Here is a 16,755-nt window from a genome sequence, read left to right as displayed (position 1 = left end):
AGGCACCCAAAAGTTTTGTTTTTAAAAAGGACATTAGCAAATGCTGTGATGGAAGATTTGATTTGTAATAGGTACTCTGTAGCTTCAAAATTTCATAGGTTAACAGCTGAACTAAGTCACTAGCCAAACTTTGAAGAAGTAAATTATCTGCACCAAGAACAATTTTCTGAGTCAAGAGAAAGAAATGTCTTTCTGAAGACTGGCTAAATCATAAGCCAAGGAAAATCAAAACCTATCATTCGTAGAAAGCTTTAAAACAATTGCAAATTTCCTACTCTGGCCTTTGGGATTGTTCTGCTATGTCACAGAAGCTGGGTTAGAATGCAAATATTCCAGATCCAGAAATGTGTTAAAAAATCTATTCTATATTAAAAACCTATTCTGTACAGGTAAAAATATCACTCCATAATTTCCCAGAGAATTAATACTTAGTATCAGGAGCTGGAAGAAAATAGGTTAGGAATGTTTCTGATGTTGGAGAGACACATGTAAACACATCAGCAGATACTTACACTTCCAAGTAGGAACACTTAACAGAGAGCAAAATATTTACTTAGACAACCCTAAAGGGTAAATCTCTTTTAAAAGAATAAACATTTAATAACTCTTAATTAGATTACAAAAGTGGATAGAAGTGCTTGTAGCTTCATACAGGTTTTAGAAATATTCTAAAATATTTCCTCCCTGCAAACAACAGCTTGTCCAATGTGTTCTGTCCTTTCAATTCAGGTCAAGGGTGCTGTTCTCTGCGGAGCTTTCAAATCCCCCAGGCAAAGTGAAGCCTTTCATACTCTGTGCTTTCTAGCACTTCCTGAACATTCTACTACACTATTCAATCCTATAAACATTTGTTTGTCCTCTCTGTTTTCCACTCTACTAGAATTCTTGAGAATATTTGTAGGCAGAGCCTCACAAACGTTCAAGAGCATAGACTCTAGAGACAGGCAGGGTTCAAGTCCTAGCCCAAATCATATGCATAACCTTAGGCATGTTACTTTACTTTCCTGAGCTTTATCCCTAACATACATGAAATTTTCTGATAAATCAGTTTCTGAGAATCAAATGAGTTAATATATGGTAAATGTACTAATACATGACAAATTTCAGACCTGTGTCTGGCACACAAAAAATGCCACATAAGTGTTTTTTCAAGTCAGTTCCTGACCCCACAGGTGCGTCATTAAAGCTTATTTGAACAAATGATAGACAACTTCAAGAATGGTATGAATCTTATAAAGCAAATGTTGCTTGTTAAAATATTTGAAACTTTCCAATGGAAACATAACTTCATAAAACACTGGGGTGATCACAACCCAACAAAATTATCTCAAGGGATTACCAGAGATGATTCCAGAATATTAGTCTAACATGCAACAATTTAGCTCAGAATATTAGTCCTCCCTTTGAAAACCTGGAGCTCGAAATGGAAAGCACTGCTTTTTGGAACACGCCATTTATCTAACCAAGAAAAGTTACGTTGCAGTTTTGAGTCATTTCTTCGTTACAGAGACCATCTGGAGTGTTCCTTCTTTTCAGTGTCACCTATTAATTCCCAGGACTTCAATCCTGCGAATAGCTGGTATCTTCTAATTGTTTGTATCATAATTGTTACAAGAAGCAAACATCTGTTTAAATGCAACATTTCACAAGGAAAGTACCTAAAAATCTGTCTGTATCTTTACTGTATTCATTAAAAAAAACATACTGTATACTGTATACATAAAAAATTTTAAAAAATTAAAAATTAAAAAAACCCTTTCATTGACTATTTTCACCCTTTGAAAATGATTTAGAAATTCTCCCAGAGTGGAAAGTCCACATGAGCACCTGCTACTGGTACTGGTACCCAGCACTGCAGTGATAGGACCTTCGTTTGGGTTTCCTCAGAAGTAGCCGTTGTGACAAGGATGTGAACACAGGAATTCTTTTTGGAAGGTAACCTCAGAAAACCCTACACAGCAGTAGAAAAGCGAGGGAAAATGAGAAAGAAAGCCCATGAAAGTGTGACATCCAGAAATGCTGCTCTGTACACCCTCGGGGAGATGAGGCTTTCATGTCCAAGTAAGGAGGGAGGCGAGGCATTTATACACTGATTCACAAAAGTCATTGTGTGAGGACTGTTTTTCTGGCTATAAACATTGTGTGGCACGTGGGCTGCCACACACTTTAGCAGAACAGACTTTAGAGTTTAGAGAAAAAAATAAAAGGAGCAACATTCAGGCACACTCTGCAGACAACGGCTGGACCGGACCACAGTGATAGCTATGAGGGATACGGATGAGGTACTGACAGCGTTTCCTACACCTGGCTAACCCCATGTCCGTGTGCAAACTCAAGAGAGTAAAATGGCTTGGTAATTACAGGAAAGATCCAAACAAGCGAGCACAGCCTGTGTGAGGAAGTAATTCTGTAAATGGGTTGGGTGCTGACGTGTATGTTTCATGAGAGCAAAAATAACACTGAAGGCCAATGAGAAATTGCCTCTTAGCCTCGATTACACTTTCATAAAACAAAGTTAGAGGAAATGACTGTTCTTAATCTCCTTCAACACTTCCACCTCAAAATAGTTCAGGGGAAGTCTCCCGTCCCCAGAGAGAAGATCTGCTGATGCCAGGTTCTGCCCAGTGACAAAAGTAAATTCTCATTCATTCAACAAACTTTTGCATGATATTTATGACACATAACTCATAATTTGAAGCCCGGAAAAAATATCAACCAGGTCATGCTTGCCTGATGTGATCAATGCCTTTTCTACTCCGTATAGAGCCTGTGGTTCTAGTTACCTATGGATATGGGAGAATGTTAGGAACTGTTACCTGAGACTTTGTCAGGACATCAAAACTAAATACACATCTTCTAGTGATATTTCATTAGGGCGACCTCTGTAATGGTGAGCAGATAATCCTCATCAATGAATTTTGACTGTGAATGCAGAGGCGTGCACACACACATATGCACACGCACCCACGCACGCTCCTTAGGGACTGTGAGCTCACACACACACACATGCACACGTGCATGCTCCTTAGGGGATGTGAGCTCCTGAAAGACCTAGGACTAAGCTTTGTGCATGATTTTAAAGCTCCCTATATTCAGCTGTATTAATCACAGCAGCCTAGCCCAGTGTTATGCTTATAGAAGTTACCGGAGGTGTCAGTTGAATTCGACAATGAAAGCAATAGTATGTATTCCTTCCTGATTTAGAAGTCAACATCTTCCTTCTGAATCTCCAGTCCTCTCACTCAACCCATCCCTCTAAATAAATATGTTTAAAAGAACAGCTGGACAACATATAAAAATCAGCAAGCATATCGTTATATTATAATTTCGACATATTAACTTGGCCAATTTTTTTTTTTTTTTAAACCATGACTGAGCATGCTATATTAGGCCAGATACAGCTGGGCTTACAAATACGGAAAAGGCCCTGTAATGGTGAAAGGGAATCATTATTAAATGTGGTGGTTTTAAAAAGCCTGCAAATTCCTCGACAATCCCTCCATCAAGAAGTAGAATCTACATCTCTTCTTAAAACAGAAGGTTCCTTAGTGATTTCCTGCTAACTTATGGATGCCTGGGTTTTAAACGGCAACACAGCTGCTAACTTGGTGCTCCCTCTCTCTTGAGACATGCCTCTTTGCAGCACTGAGGCACCAGGGGAGAAGCCCTGACATCTCGAATCCACCATGCTGGAGAGACCACATGGAGAGAGGAGATAGAGACAGAGACAAAAGTGCAGGAGCTTCACTCAGGTGTCCAGACCTCAGGGATCCCTCCTTCACTGGCCTACTTGACACGCAGAACCAAAATAGAGGATAGTAGCAAATAACTGTGGTGTTTTCCAAGACCAAGTTTGGGGTGGTATGTTACACATCCGTGGATAACTGGAACATTATGTACTTTGTAAATATATTTTCCCACAAAAACCTTATCTATAACTAAGAGTATCCATGATTATATTGTAGAAGGGATATAAAACCTATCAGAAAGAAAAGAATGGCCAGCTTCTGCAAAGGTGTGTGTAACAAAGTTCATTCTGGCACCAGAGCCCTCTTGGAAATGCCCAGTCAGTGAGCTGGCTTTGACTGAAAACCCTTCTTCTCACTCTGTGGAATGCAGATCTGACGGCAGCAGACGGGTCTTTTTTGAAAACCTTCGCCTTTCTAATGAACAAGAGCTGTTCCTTTCAATTCCAACACAAGGTGAGGTATATTTTTTATGTGAGTTCTGTCAAACCTTGACATGTGGTACAGCCCCAAACAATTCAACACACGCCTGGTCAGGAACAGCTACTGCCCTTCCTCTGATGGACCTGTGAAGGCTGCCCACGTTACCAAACGAAGAATTTTAAGGAAGATTTTCCAGATGTATGCCTTTGTCTGTCATTTTAAATTCAAAACACTGTAAGTAAGTCTGGGGGTTCTTCTACTTTCTGAGAAATACCTTGTGCTGATCTAAATAAGTGGTTTGGTCTAGTGGTTTGGTTGTTTTACTATCTGATGATGTAAGTCTCTTTAAAAACTGATTTAAGAAATGCTTGTAGAATATCTTCCTATTCTATACTCATAAGCATCTTCTATCTTGAAATTCAATGAGTTTTTCAAGGCACCATCCACAAGAATCACAAGATTCTGGTATTATATTCTACAGTGCTGTGTTCTTTCTACCTAGTCTCTTTTATACATTATTCCTTAGCTCCCGGTGTGCTTTATACACTGTTGCAAAGAACTTTGCTTTGTAGGATGGAACTATATAACTTTAGAATTCAGAGGGAATAATTAGGCTTGACAGAGGAAAGAATAATACAGAAAGAAAAAAAAATTAAGTAGCCTCCACACCCAGCACAGAGCCCAACATGGGACTCAAACTCACAACCCTGAGATCAGGACCTGAGCTGAGATCAAGAATTGAATGCCTCACACCTGACAAGCCACCCAGGCACCCCACAACAAGAAGAAAATTTTAATAAAATAATTAGGATGGCTTCAGTAATCTGATTTTTGGAATATTATGGTAGATGTCTTCAGTAGGGTTCCCCCAGAAACACACCTGAGATGAAGGCTTGAGTACAGGATGTTTACCTGGGCAAAGTGATCCTAAGAAGCAATGATGGGTGAATGCTGATGCAAGGCAGGAGGGCGAACAAAGCCAGAAGAGAGTGTCTAATGAGACAGATAACTGCGGTCAGAAACGAGGCTCAGTCCTGCTGGGGAGAGCATACCTCAGATCTTCATACCTGAAAGCCGACGGGCTTGGGGTCCCGAAGCCCATCTGTAATTGGTGGAGGGCTGCTTCCAGGGGCTTTAAATTTCTGACACCTCCAGTCTGCCAAGCACACAGCTGAGAGCATTCCAGAGGCCAGAGAGGTCTCATACACAGAGTCACAAATGCTGGGAGCAAGAAGCTGGCAGCAGAGACCAGATGCTGAGGGAGCATGGATGGAGTGCTGACATGTCTGCTGTGGTTGCTGAAGTTCTCCCCAAGAGCGTGCTGGGGCAGAGCAGTTACATGCGTGGGGGTGGGGGGGGGGGGTGGGGGGGGGGGGGTTTTCTCCACAACGCCGTGAGGGGGGACAAAAGAAAACAGCGGGGGGGGTGTCTCGCCAACACCATGCTGGGGCAAAGCACATACATGGCAGGGATCTTTATTTGGGATTTTTACTTGTCTAGATATATCTTAGTGACTTGGTAGCAGAGTTTTAGACTTTGTATTATTATCAAAGCCAGTCTAAGGTCGTTGGGGACCCTGTACCAATGAAGTTTTAAAAATGTAATTTTTGAGAACTATGGAGTATTAATAAAATAGTTAACGGACCCCTTGTCCTCTTTGGCTTGTTATCAGAAGCTTTCTGGTCCCATCCCAGGACCCATATCACCCCTCCAGTTGCTTCAAAGTCTCTTCTAAACTCTGGGGCAGCAAAAATGTTTATTTTAGAAGTCAGTTTTCATTAACATACACCAAACACATAAGCAGCAGAACATGGAAGTTTATATGAGAAAACACAGAACTGAAAAGCACATTTATGAAGTGCTTGGGGGGGGGGGGGAAGCATAAGGGGTTTGTTGAATAGCAATTAGGAACAGGAAAAGGGCCACCGGGTTTAAAATCTGCTTCGAATCAGAGTTTTATTCACATATGTTTACATTTTGCTATAACAGAGTACAAGAGGCTCAGTCGGTTAAGGGTCTGCCTCCAGCTCAGGTCATGATCTCGGGGTCCTGGGATGGAGCCTTGCATTGGGTTCTCCACTCAGTGGGGAGTCTGCTTCTCCATCTCCCTCTCCTCCTCCCTCTGTGCTCTCTCTCTCTCTCTCTCAAATAAATAAATAAAATCTTAAAAAGAGAGAGAGAACACGTACACATCCATACAAATAAAATACACCAAGGAGAATACTCCCACCAGTTGCTGGAATTGTGGACCATCTTCTCTGAAAACTTAACTTACTACCTAAATAATTTATTTCAGTAATGTGTGTTAACAGAGGAGTGGAGGGATAAGTGGATGCACCAAAACACTGAGCAGAAGAGAAAAATCTAGCAATCCACTGTACTTGCTCATTTCCCTTTCTTTTCTTGTCTTTTCCTCTCCCTTCCTCCCTTCTGCTCTTCCTCTCATTTCCTTTCATTCTTCCCTTCTTTCATTTTTCTCTCCATTTCACATCCTTCTTTCTTTTGAGTGGTGGTGACCAGAGGCTGGGAGGTAGGAGAAAAGGTGAGACACTGATCGAAGGGTACAAGCTCTCAGTCATAAGTGATAAATGTTGGAGCCCGAGCATACAGCACAGTGACTATAGTCAATGATAACAAACACCTGACATCTGCTACAGGTGTAGAGTTCAAGTGTTTTCACCATTTATAAAAAAGTACCTGTGAGATAAGTTGGTTGCAGTACCCATTTCACAGTTTAATTGTGTATCAAAACATCATGTAATACACCGGACATATATATTCAACTTTTATTTGTCAAGCATATCTCAAGAAAGCTCGGAAAAAAAAAAAACTACTTTCATCAAAAACGGTTTTGCTTTCCTTGATAATGGGTACATGGATGGCAAAGGAAAGTCTTGTTATTAGTTAGGTGTCAGGACAAAGCCAAAGCAGCATGAAAAACATCCCTGGAATGAGACGCAAGTCGCGGTTTGGTTTCCCTGAGAGCTGGCTTCCAGGAAAACAGCCAGAGTAACAAGAGTGACCACATTTGGAAGTCCTAACTGAGGCAGCAAGGGAAGAGCTGTGGTTTTTATGGCTCTGAGCCTACAGCCATCCTGCCTGAAGGCTAATCTCGTCCTTTGTGAGTTGCGTAATGTGGAGCGAGACCAGCTCTATGAACCTGAATTTTCTCATCTGCAAAATGGTGGAGGAAGTACTTGATGCCTGATACCTACTTCCAAAAAATCAAATATGCTAATGGGAGTGATCGCTCTGGAACAGACTCTGCATATGACACACACTTGGTACATATTAACTGCGGTTCCAGGGGCTGCCACATGTTTTGTATTTGATCCCTACGATCTTCAATGTTTTACGTCTGTGTGTCCGCGTTACCCTGCAAACACACTTACTTGATAATTACAACACAATAAGGTCGGATAGAGAAGCACATTTATTCATGCATCATATAGTAACTGAAAAAGTTGCAGGCATCCTGCTAAGCCCTGTTACATACTGGCAGCCCAAATACTGTCACATGTCTTGCCCTTCTTGCTGAAAATCTGATGCTAACACTTTTTTCTTAAGATTTTATTATGTACTTAAAAGCGAGAGAAAGCATGAGTGGGGGGGATGGGCAGAGGGAGAGGGAGAAGCAGACTCCCAGATGAGCACAGAGCCCAACCTCAGGCTGGAGCTCAGGATCCCAAGATCGTGACCTGAGCCAGAGTCAGACCTTTAATGGACTGAGACCCTCCCCCCTCCCAGCCAGGTGCCCCTGATGCTAACACTTTCAAGGTCATTGCTATTTCCAGCATACCTTGGCACAGTGATACCATGCATGTGGCTCATTCAGAGCCTTGGTTTTGAGAGAGTAGGGTCTTTATTTCACCAGAGTAACACATTATCATCCATGGAGTCCTAATAAGGAAAAGGAAAAAGTAAGGTTTTAGCACCATGGATGATTTTTTTTTTTTTTTTTTTTTGGAAAAAAGGGCAGTTCCTATAAATTAACTTTCAGTTGAGTACATTAAGAATGTTCTGAAATGAAAGGGTCAGAAGACCTAGAAGATCAGCATTTGACTCCTCAAAATGATCTCAGTTCAGATGCTTTATATTCATTAAAAGCTCTCCCAGCCCCCTGCCCATCGAAATTCAAACAAGGACTTAATAATGAACCTGAAATACTGTAAGTTCAGAAAAAAAATACAAATATGTATCTCTGATGTGGCTAAAGAATTTTTTTTTAATCCTGGAGGTCAAATAAACTGTGTAAAAATTTACCAAAAAAATTTTTTAATTAAAGACCTAGTATGAATGCTAAGGTATACTGCAGAGATAAGACTTCAGAGAAATAATGTCTGGTTATAAGTCCCATTTTATTTATGAATTCCAAACTTAGTGTTGGTCTCTGCATCCCAATATATTAGTTGAGATGTTCAATTTAAAAAAAAAGAAAAGAAAAGAAATATTCTTAATGTATTCTCAATGGGAGAAAAATAAGTGGAGCCAATGGTGCTCCAGGGAAAATAAGGAGAAATAATGAGAATTGTGCACAAACTAAAAAAGGACAGATGAACAGGTTATTTATTTATTTTTTATTTATTTATAAAATATTTTATTTATTTATTTGACAGAGAGAAAGCATAAGCAGGGGGAGTGGCAGGCAGACAGAAAGGGAAAGCGAGAAACAGGCTCTCCACAGAGCAAGGAGCCCAATGTAGGACTCCGTCTCAGGACCTGGAGACCACGACTTCAGCCAAAGGCAGACACTTAACCTACTGAGCCACCCAGGTGCCCCTGAACAGGTTATTTAATAACTCCCTTCAAAACTACAGAGTTGTGTTACAAGGTGAATACTATCATTTTACTCTTTATTTCCACAACAAAAACAAAAAACACCAAAACCTTATTATGTGGAAGAAAGATGGGTAAATAATGAACAGCAGGGTACCAAAAGAGGCTTTAACAGTGACGTGGATTGGGTGTTGAGGTCACCTAAACAAATCAAATCTGGTCACAATTGGGAGATAGGAACACCTTAGGATTTGCATGTTCATTTTACGATACTATGGATTTGCAGGTTCCCCAGTTTCACATATTTGCATGGGATTTGATGGGCTGGGGTCGTAAAATTGCTCATTCAACAAATATTCACAGAGTATTCACTTGTGTCAAGCACTCCAGTAGGTGATAGGAGATAATGTTTGTGGTAACAGTGAGGCAGCCCCTAACAGACAGTGATCCCCTGAGCTCACAGTCGAGGATGACAGACATTCCTTAAAGACAGGATTAACCAAATGAGGTTCTTATTACAGAATGCCCATTGCCGCAACACATAGTGCGTCTTCTGTGAGTCTGGGAAGCCCAGGAAGGCCTTCCCCAAGGTCTTGATGACAGAGGATAAGACTGAAAACCTGGGAGGAAGCCAGAGGCAACTTCTAAGCCAGTATGAACCCCAGATCAGCACATCAACATTTCCTAGGAACATGTTAGAAATGCAAAGCTTGGGGATCCACACCTGACCTCCAGAATCAGACATTCTTGGGTGGGGGGCGGGGGTCAAGAATCTGTGTCTTAACTCCACCAGGGGATCTGATATAATCTCAAGTTTGAGAACTTTTTTTTTTTTTAAGGCACTTCACTGTAGCCTCCTTGACCCAAACCCTTAAAGTCACTTCTCAATTTCATTCTGTCATGTCACTTATCTTCTACTGCCACTCACCTTCACTGTAATTACAACCTCTCCAACGGTCACCCCGCCTGTACTTGTCTTTTCACTCACTCGTTCATTCATTCATTTGGTATTTATTGACACCTCCTATGTGTTTTAATACATCAGTGGACAAAACAAAGATCTTTGCCCTGGTGGGGTTTACATTCTTGTTTTTGGATGTGTGAGCAAGACAGAGGGTAGAGAGAAAGTAAGCCAAAAAACATAAAACATAATCAATGAGCAAATTCTATAGGATAGAATCCTATGCTCCCTTTGGATCCCCAACGGTAAATGCTGTTGGGGATCCAAAGGGAGCATTTACAACTACAGTAGAGCATGGGGATCTGTACCAACTGAGCTTCCTTTAATCTACCTCTCAATATCCATTTTACAAACGGGAAAAGAAACTCAATTTCCCAGGTAGCTAGCACCTCAGATGTTTCTGCCTGCCCTTGACTTCCCTCCATGTCATTGTAGCTACACTTTTGGTTACCTGGAAAGTAGTCACAGAGATAGGTTTTTATACAAGTGGAGGGCTAAATGGATGCTTATGGGATCAGCACCTACTGAAGTGAATGAATGGGAAGGGAAGGGAAAAGCTGGTGCAGAAGGAGAAGTTAGGCTCTGATACAGCTGCCCAAGAAGTCTCAGCCAATACCTATAGAGTTCTACATTGAGATGTTCCTACAGAGTTTTCCTGAATTGGGGTGAGGAGCCTGGTCTTATCAACTGGAATCAACACTGGATTGGATGTGTGCTTCCAGAGGGGGCACGACTATAGGCAAGCTAGCTCTCTGTAGGCAATGACAGTTCCTAGAGAGGGGATTGTCAGGAGAGATTGTGAAGCTGTACGTAGACCCTTACCAGCTCTGGCTGATTCACCAAGGAAAAGGGAAGGGCAACGATATGGACAAGAACATAAAAAAATCAGCACCCTTCATCTTTCTTGAAATCTCCTGTTTTAGAGTATCCCGTGATAACATCTTCCCCCAGAATGCCCAGCCATGTTGATCTGTGGCTCAAGCACTTTGTCACGTTAGCGTCAAAACCATAAGTGAGTCTTTGCGTGGAGGGAATCAGCCCTGCCAGATATCCATAAAGTGTACAAGGGCTCATTCAAGAAGAGTAAAACTGCCAAGATTATAATTGCTTGTAACTGGAAGTAGGCAAAGAAATTAATGTTGCTGAATAGCATTCAGCCCCCTGAGAGCTGGCAAATTTAGTCAAGATCGCATATCATTAGAAAAACTGGAGCAAAACATTTCAGTCAATATGGTCTGCTTTCTCTAAAACCCGCGAGTGGTCATAGTTAACACAGTAAATATTTAATTCCATCACTTACGACTGCCCTTTGCCCCTAGCATTTGACTTTGGCGGCTCTGGGAGCTTAAGCAAACACTGGTGGCTCCCTTTACTTGCAGAGCGCTCATTCTGCCTTTGCTGACTGCCTAGGGACAGAATCACAGGAAATGCGTAAGAAAGACTGGCAGGCACAGTAGATTTAATGGGGTGGGAAGCAGAATGACTCATGTATACACTCAGAGCTGAAAAGGACCTTACGGATGAAAACGTCCACCCTGCACACCCTTTGATATCAGAATGAGAATAGTAAGACATGAGACCCAGAGAGAAAGGTTGAGTGGTTTTGCCCAAAGTCATACAGCCACATCTTCGGATGTGAAGGCCAGTTCTGTTTTGGGTTTTGTTTTGTGTTTTTAGCACACGGTCGCTGGAGGTATGTGGTGACTCAATGTGTTGCCTTAGCTAGTCGGAGCAAAATTTCCCAGTTGCCTTCCTTGAATGTTTCTCACTAGGGTAGGCACAAGAGACGGTACAGAGTCAGAAGAAGGAGGTGAAGATGCAGTGGTACTAGTCTTCACACTCAGAAGGTCCCACAGTGCTTTGTAGTTCCTGCCCACTGTCATGTACTCGATGGCTCCCGTATTGAGCAGGCAACTGTTCACCTTTTTCTGCTCCCTCATGTTCGCCATCTCCTTGTCCCATGTTCCACTCCATGGTGAAGCTTCTCCCACAGGACACCTGGTTTGCCAAGTTTGGAACTGACATGAGTCCAGTCTGTTTTAGTGGAGTCCCATTCATGCTCAGGAGGTTCAGCTTGTCCTTGCTCTCCCTCATTTTTTGCCCACCCTCCCTTCCCTTCAGACTTCAAGCTCCAGCCTTAGATAACGGCAACCATAACGTTTACACAGTCCCACAGTTGCATACAGTCAAATCCTTTAACAAATCATCAGTGGTTCTCCATCTCACACTAAACTTGACTGAAACTGGGTGCCTGTAGCTGATAGAATCTTAGCTCAAAATGCTTCCTGGTATTTGGGGAATGGCCTCACCCGCTGTTGGATCCAGGGTCACTAACCTTTCATTCTTCTCACCGGCTATCATCATCTAAGATTTCCAAATTCAAAAGTTGTATCTTATTTTCATTTTAAAGTTTTTAATTATTTGTAATTTTTCCTACTGCTTAATAATATTTGAATAATAAAATAGTAGCTAGTCATTTATTGAGTATTTATTCAATGAACCCAAAACCAATTTCAAGCATTTTGTGTCATATGGTAGCTTTTTTTTTTTTTTAATTTCTTATTTTTTTAGCATATGGGGAAACTCGGGCAAACAAAGGTTATATAGCTTTCCCAAAGGCACAGAGTCAGAAATCAGCAGAACCGGTATTTAAAGTCAGGTTGGTTGACTGAAGGCCCCAAACTTCACACTATACTAACTCCTATAAAGAGATTTCATTTAAATGTATGATTTCTCACACATCGTATAATATTTTGGCATCATCATGGTTTCCATTAATGAATATCACTACTACTTTCCTCCAGAGCTTAGAGGATGTAATGCCACTCAAAGAAAAATTAAGAACTACCGTGGTACCAAATTTGAATTATCCCTTTCTTGTATCCATGGCAGCCATTACTAATCTATGATGCCGCTCATTCCAACTCTTCCTAGTTAGGGCTGTAGAGGAGTTCTCAACCCTGTAGTCTAAGGCAGCTGTTACTGACTGATTGAACATGGCACTCAAGATGCCAAGTCAGATGCAGAAATTGGATAATGCTGGTAGAGCCCAGGATGAGATCAGCATAGAATGTGGAAACCAGACCACCAGTCAATCAACATATTTATTCAGCGCTTACTATGTAATAAGCCCATTTGGAGGATACAAAAATTATGACATGGTCCCTGACTTTGAGGAACTTATGCTGTATCAGAGTAACAAAACATTTATACACATAAAAATAACCGTTATTATAAAGGAGCCTGTAAGTGTTGAACCATGACACAAACATTAGGTTTCCAGAAAACAATGAATTTCAGCCGGGTTTGGGGAAATATTTAGGCTTTGGATAGATAAAGGGAAAAGAATAAAAGATATTCCAAGAAGGAGAATGAAGTATGCAAAATTTTTGATGACAAATGAAAAAGGACAAAATGAATCGGGCAGGGATCTGGAAAGGAAAAGACAATTGAGTTTAGGGATCTAGCTGGGAGGTTCATATTTCCCTTGATAAAATCATATAATAAGTATAACATAATAAATATAATAAATAATAGTATAATATATTATAATACAATAATATAAAATAGTAATACAGAATATAATAATATATAATAATGTAATCTAATAATATATTATAATATAATAAATAATATATGCACAATAACATTATATATAATTTTATACATACATATTATGATGTGTGGGGGGGTTGTGTAAAGTAGATGCTTCAATGTCTCCAATCCTTTGTCTCTCCTGCTATCCATACCTTTGACTATTAATCTTGTAGTATTTTCTTGCAGTGATCCTTGGCTTGACTATAGGAGATACTTTAGCTAATGGAATCTTAGCAAATATGGCACAAGCAATGGCTTGAAAAGTGTTTGGGTAAGTGAAGTTGCTTACTCTCATCCTTGCTTTCTTGCCACCATCACGGGAACACGTTCAGGTTTGGCTACTGGAGAATGAGAGCGAGGTGGGCTCTGTTGTCCCCACTGCCCCAAACAATAACCAGCTGACTATCAGGCCAGGATCTGAAGAACTGCCAGGTAAGTTTAGTCTCTGTTGGTGAACCACAGACTCCTGAACTAATTAAACCAACTGAAGTTGAGGAGGTTTGTTATAGAGCACTATTTTGCAAATAGATGATTGATACAGTTTTTTTGGGGGGAGTCACTTCCTTTTATTTAAAAAACAAAAACAACTGCTAGTGTTTTCTGCTTGAAGTAACATGTACGCTGCAGGTAGGCTGACAAGCCCTCCATAGCACTGAAATTCTACTCTTAAGGGCAAAAAATGCCTTTTCCTTCCTCTTACATTCAATTAAAAAACAAATACACATAAACCTCATTTTCAATGTAAGTAAATAAGCAGTGTAAATAGTTACACATTTTTGTGACTCTATAATCCCAAATATTTAGAAGAGCAAACTCGCTCTGCAAGAAATGGTACCCCTTGCAAACACAGGAGAGCCTACTGAAGGTTGAAGCTTATTTTCCCCAGAGAGAAAACATGGAGGTTCCAGGCTCCCGGGAGCTACAAAGTCTCTGGCACATTCTAATGACTCAAGGTTAGGGTTTCTAACCCTAACCTGTCCCTCCTGTTGAAAATTCTACAGATGGAATTAGTATAAATGATGCCCTTTCTGATGGGGTTAGGAAGCAAGAGGAGGAAAAAATGTTCAAAAACATGCTTTTTTCCTGTTTTTCTCTCCTGTATTAATATGTGGGAGGGTAATTACTCTTGGTTCTGTTTCATACAAGAAGAGATGCACTCCACAAACACGGCATGCAGCTAGTTTCAGAGCAGGAAAAACATGAAAATAGCCAGTACCTAATGACATGTGCCCATACGTAAAGTCATCTTAGAGGCAGTCATTGCTGCTCTCCTGAGGTGGGCCTGCCTTGGTCCCTTTGAAGTTCTGCTGAGGATCTTCCCCATTTTCTCGAGGAAGATAAACAGGAAGACAAGTGTTTGAGTACAGTCTTTTTGGCCTGATCCCACAGGGAACTCTGGAGCATAAATCACACTACAGAGTTGTCCCTATTTGTGGCAAAAGAACAAGCCTGTTGGCTGGGGCCAAAGAAAAGCATGAGGTGCATGTGTGTTGGGGGACGGAAATGTAAACCCCCTGACTGGACAGCCTCCACCAGTCAAGGGTAATTCTTTGAGAAGAGAGGCAGCTGTGAGCCTGAGAAGCCATTCTTCACAGAAGCTGGGATCTGTGAAAGGCTCTGGGTGGGCCACCTACAGTACCTTCTACAGCTCACTGCTGTAGACACAGCAGCATGGACTCAGAGGTTCAGTGAGGAGAGAAGAGAGGACATCAGTAGAGAAGAACAGCCACAAAGCAGGTGCAGAGGAAGTACTCATTCTCTTCCTACCCGGTCATTACTTAAGGTTGACTCCATTGTTCACACTCTAAGCCTACATCTGTACATGCGTGTTTCTGCCAATTGTGTAATGTGGACCAACCATGACTTTAAGGCCCGGATTCAGAGCCACCTTCCGCCAGGTGGCTCAGGCACCACCTCCTCAGCTTCCTAGCCATCTTCAAGTGGCAACTTAGAAAATTCAAAGCATTTATAAGGGCAAAAGGTCACTCTGGAGTTATGGTAGCATTTCAGAAAGCCAAGACTTTCTGAATCATCAGACATGCCAATGTCTGAGAACTGATGCATTTAACAGAGACAAAAACTAAACTTTCCCTGCCCCAAGAAACACTATTATCATATGTCACCTAATCAAAGGCACAATCACAAATGCCTCTTTTCTCATTTCTAAAAAGGAAAATGGATCAAAATGAAGTCCAAATGACCCACTTTCCAACTCAATCAAATAATTGCTGACCACACAAAACCAGAAATCAAGACAGTGCTTTCTGGAAGCAGACACCTTTCCACAGGGATCTAGAGATCCCAATAAATGTTTGAAGTAACAGAGTAGACATATCCACACATAATTTCCAATATTGCTGATTGAACTTGCCAACTAATCACACCACTTTTTGTCAGTGTCTAATTTTTCTAAATCTCTGATATAATAACTCTAGATTTCATAATGGGCAACTTTATCTTTTACTCTTCTTAGGTAAAATTTGTATAGGATGAAATGCATAAATCTTAAGTATACATTCATGAGTTTTAATGCACACATACCCATTACTCAAACCCTCAAGATTTGGAGAATTTTCATAACCCCAACCCTTGCTCCCAATACCCAGAGGCAAGCACTGTTCTCTCTCTTTTTTTTTTTTTTCCATAGATTTATTTTCCTTATTCCAGAAACGCATCAGATGGGATCAAACAGTATTTACTCTTTGGTAAATGGCTTCTTTCACTCAGCATCATGTATTTGATTCATCCTATGGTTGTACCAGTCCTTCATTGCCTTGTGATGCTCAGTATTACTCAATGGAGAAATTTTAGAACCAAACCTTATCTTCCAGCTTTTGTTCTGATAATTAAGGCTGATTTTAAATACTGATTTAGATAATGGCTAATTTCTTTAAAAAATGATTCCTATTAAGAAAATATTTCTTTGGGAGTGAGGCAAAATTTTCCAATGGAGAGACCCACAGCCATAAAAACAAACACTATCTCCAAAGCTAAACTCCTAGAAATCCATTCTTGCCCCACAATAAAACCACATACACACACACACAATTTCTCTTAATCATTCGTAAACTGCCTAAAAGATACAGTAAGGAGAAAAAGAATATTACTGAAGACATTTTGTATTGAAGACTCAGTGCTGGTCTAACAAAACCAGTCAGCCATGTTGTCAGTTCTTGGGCATAACAGCAGCAAAATATCCTGAAGAATAATTCCCTGGGGGCTTTATTTCTGGCAAAGTCTCTTAATTGGCTA

General features: G+C 40.8%; 1 protein-coding gene across 1 annotated transcript in view; it reads right to left on the bottom strand.

The window, feature by feature from the left end:
• Positions 1-16,755, bottom strand: part of LOC111141432 (phospholipase C beta 1) — a 671,787-nt gene that overhangs the window by 491,369 nt on the left and 163,663 nt on the right. The window lies entirely within an intron of this gene.

Source organism: Enhydra lutris, unplaced genomic scaffold (assembly GCF_002288905.1).
Source record: "Enhydra lutris kenyoni isolate GAN:26980312 unplaced genomic scaffold, ASM228890v2 scaffoldscaffold6, whole genome shotgun sequence".
In the NCBI taxonomy this organism is placed as follows: Eukaryota; Metazoa; Chordata; class Mammalia; order Carnivora; family Mustelidae; genus Enhydra; species Enhydra lutris.
This window is presented reverse-complemented; position numbering and strand designations above follow the sequence as displayed.